Source organism: Giraffa tippelskirchi, chromosome 12 (genome assembly GCF_054371585.1).
Source record: "Giraffa tippelskirchi isolate mGirTip1 chromosome 12, T2T-mGirTip1v1.2.pri, whole genome shotgun sequence".
NCBI classification, from domain to species: Eukaryota; Metazoa; Chordata; class Mammalia; order Artiodactyla; family Giraffidae; genus Giraffa; species Giraffa tippelskirchi.
The window spans coordinates 79,670,444-79,674,684 of NC_137286.1; the positions used below are offsets into that span (position 1 = coordinate 79,670,444).

Genomic DNA, 4,241 nt, shown 5'->3' on the forward strand with positions numbered 1-4,241 from the left:
TTCAGTGATTGTGAAGTGGCTAAAGGGAAGGTTTGATAATAAGGAAGGGAGTGTCTATGACAAAACTGGTTGCCATGGTGACAGATGTGGCTTTGAAAAATTTGAATAAGGTGGAAACTATCACTGGAGTGACAAATAGACAAAGATTTTTGGTCAAAACCATTTCCACTAAGTTAATACTTTTAACAGGAACTTTTTTCTAAATACAACACTGGGATTAACTGAGAAATATGACCTTTCAATTGAGGCTAAAGTTTTCTCCCACATGTTGAAAGTTTTGTTGATGTTGAGATGAGAGAAATTATTATAGGAAACATCAGTCTTATTTGTTGTTATACTCACTTGGCTCCATTGCAAAACTGTGCTGTTCATTTTATGAAAGAGAAAAAAAAAAAAAGCACACTTAATGTCGTCTACTCAAACAACATTTCTAAAAATTGCAGCATTTCTCTTGCTGATCTTGAATCAGATTTATTCAGATGGTCAAGGAGAGTTTTTGAGGGCCAGGAAGGAAAATGCAAAGTATGGTCACTGCCAACAATATCCAATCTCCTTGGTATTAGCACCAACAAGAAAAATTTGGCAATACCAATCTATAAGGAAGCCAGAAATTTTTCATAACGGTCTGAGGATAGTCCCTACATCATTTATGGTGATGCTGATAGTGGTTATCAGATTTGATACTTAGAGTGTGGATGGGACATATTAGTTGCTTATCCTGGAGGCATGGTAGACATGAAGGAGAAAGAGAAAGTATTAAAGTTCTACAAATATCTGGTGTTGGATAAAGTGAATCTGATATTGATATGAGATATGAAGCTCAGATATATAGAATATTTGAACAAGACAGTATGCCACTGAAGGATGTTTATCAAACCATGTTTAGTGTTCCTTTCCCTAAGGAAATACAGGTACTTGCCCATGATTTCTTGATGAAACCATGAATACATCTTTTCGGTTGTAAGAATCTTGGCTCTACCTTTGAGAACATCACATCAACAGATTCGGACAAGCAAATGCAACAGGAAAGAATTTCTTGACCTTAGTGTTTCTGGAGACCAAAAAGCGTACAGACTCCTGCAAAATTTTTTACACCATGAAGGATATGCTTGAACCAGGACCCAGGAAGAATGATCTTAAAGAGATGATGAAGAAAGCTTCATGAATTCCTCTTAGAGAAAAGTCCAATTCTAGTGGCCAGAGCAGTAGCAGCAAGAGGACTGGACATTTTCAATGGGAAACAAGTTATCAGTTTTGACTTTCAGAATTGTATCGCTCTTCATCCACCTCACAGAGCCAGTTGTCTTGCTCTTCATACTGTTTGCACTGCTCGCTGGTGTGCAAGGTGTGAGCTAAGAGGCTGGAGGAAGACTCAAGGAGCTGTAAGCACTGCAGACACATTCATTCTCTCCGGGCTGATGCAGCAGGCATAGCATAACATAACGTAACCCAACCCATCCTCTCTCCTGGCTGGTGCAGCAGCCGTAACAGTATCCTCATCTGGTTGATGCAGCAGCTGTAGCAGGATACATGCTGTATTCTCTCCTCTTGTGGCTGGCCCAGCAGACACAGCTGTGATGCAGCAGAAAGGCCACCACTTTCTAGCTGGAGCCCATATATCCGGACAGCATAAAGTAGTTCGTGGCCAAGTGAGAACCTTGTGATGGGCATGTGCAGTAATACAAGTGCTCTCAGCTGCTACATAGTCATCATTTATAAAACGTGGGGGAAGACAGCCTGAACTCACCATCTTGGCTAATTTGCTTTCTCCCCACAGGAATGATATTGAAAGGAAATATGCATCACATTGACTGTACAGGATGTGTAGGAAATCTTGGCCTCACCAGATTGTTCTTTAACCAAAGAGTCGTAAATATGACCAAAGATTTGTTGGATCCTTTTGTGGAAGCTAAACAAGAAGTGCCCCCTTCGTTTGAAAAGGTGGCATATCAACACTTCTACAAGGGTAGCAGCCTTGGACGTTATAAGAGGAGTAGATTCTGAGGCAGATTTGTGCCAGAGGTTATCAATATAGTTGTGTTGCCAGTAATTCCAGCTTCAGTAACAGCTATGCCAGCAGGAGCGGGGGTGGTGGAGGCAACCACAAGCAGTTGCACAGAATTTGCTGGGCGTAGTGATGGAGGTTTTGAACATTGATGGATATGGAGGAAATTATAACTGCTGGGGGATTGACTGGTGGGGCAGCTGAGCCTACTTTGTAGTAGTGCTGTGCTGTGCTTAGTCGCTCAATTGTGTCTGACTCATGGTGACCCCATGGACTGTAGCCTGCCAGACACCTCTGTCCATGGGGATTCTCTAGGCGAGAATACTGGAGTGGGTTGCCATGTCCTCCTCCGGGGAAATCTTCCCAACCCAAGGGTCAAACCCAGGTCTCCCATATTACAGGTGGGTTTTTTACCATCTGAGTCACCAGGGAAGTCCATGGATACTGGAGTGGGTAGCCTATCCCTTCTGCAGTGGATCTTCCCAAACTAGGAATCAAACCAGGGTCTCCTGCATTGCAGGCAGATTCTTTACCTGCTGAGCTATCAGGGAAGCCCATATATGGAAACAACATGTAATTTAGCCAGAGTATACATTGTGTAGGCTCAAAAACATGTATCAAATTGCCAACTGTCATACTCCATTGATTCTCTTTTTAAGGGAACACAAGGTCACAATAGGAGATGAAAGGAGCAATCAGCAGCCTTGTTCAAAAGGTAATTTGAAGACTTCCACTGCTATAGTGTGTATTAACTCTCCTTCCCCCAACCCCATCCTAAATTGCATTCATAATTTTGTGACTGCAAATCATTTGTTTGTTTGTCATGAATGTGTTATTTTGATGTCCTATTGGCTCAGTAATGCTCAAGATATCAATTTTTTTTGGTAAAATACATTTACTGTACTTGAGCTATTTTTTTTTAATAAATCTATAAATGTTAAACTTAACCATACAAACGACTTAAACATATGTATACACACCAAACTCTATTAATTATTTAGGTATTTAAAGAGTAGACTGTCTTTATTATAGTAAACTTTTCTTTTAAGGAAATTTGACTTCCCAAATATATCATTATAGAGAATAGCAGATATATTTTTCCAGATTAAAATATTGAGATGGCAATGCTATCCTGTATCTGTAATATAAAAATGTGGTTTGCCTTATGATTGTAAGGAGACCTGATTCTAATGAAGCAAATGTCAGACATATGGGGGAGAAGGAAAAGTATCAGAGAGACTCAGTGGGTCTTGATGAATCTATCTAGTATAGGAAAATTAAACAGCACCTGATTACTGTTTGCTGAGACTGGGATCATCCAGGCACACATTTAATTTAAGGTTTTAATTTACCTTTACTGTAAAATATAACTTCCAAGGATTTAATATATCACCTGTCCTTAATAAATCTGTCATGAAAGTGAGTTAGTTTTATATGACTTTTAGAAGCAATCTTAGAGACTAAGAAAATTTCAACTAAATCACAGTTTTTAATGTTTACTATATGAATAGATACACCTGTAATAATACTTTAGTAGTTAGTGATAGTTAGTGGTGACATTTGCTGTGAATGGAAAATAGAAAAAGATTGAAAAGAAAAAAAAAAACTACATCCCTTAGAATGTTCTATATTAGTATAATTTAGTAAGATAGGACATATTCTTAAAGTGCCTGATCTCTGTATATTCAATTTCAAGTGATTGGTGTTTACATAAACAAGCTCAAAGAAAAAAAAAGCTGTTATAGAAGAGTGAAAAGAAAAAATAATATATTGTGAGATTTAAGGGAAGGAGGTAAAAACTTAATCATGAGCTAAAATGTCATTATTCTGGTCACATACACCCTGCTAACCACATTTAGAGCATTAATTTCAAAAATTCTCTCTTAAATGGCACTTCAAAAATATATCAGCTTCAATTGCCATTTTAAGTATTTAAGAAAATATTCCACAAAGCAGAAGTTAAAAGAAAGAAAAAAATTAGAAAGCCTCACACAACATGATTAATATGCTTTATTGGCTTATCCTGATTTTGTATCATGAATAGATTATAAATATATTATTTTTAACTCAGATTTTATTTTTACTTTTTAGTCAAACATGTCTGGTATGTACACTGCATTATTTTTCTGCTGAAATTTGCCCTTTTCTATGTTCATATTAGAAAACAAAAGTATAATTTTCATTTTATATAGTTAAAACTGGGGACTGTGAAATCTAAAATCAAAAACTCTTTTTA

The 4,241-nt window shown here is 37.4% G+C and overlaps 1 pseudogene; it reads left to right on the plus strand.

Moving 5' to 3' along the window:
• The first annotated feature begins 82 nt into the window (after window positions 1-82).
• Window positions 83-2,209, plus strand: LOC145529235 (ATP-dependent RNA helicase DDX3X-like; annotated as a pseudogene).
• The last annotated feature ends 2,032 nt before the right edge of the window (window positions 2,210-4,241 follow it).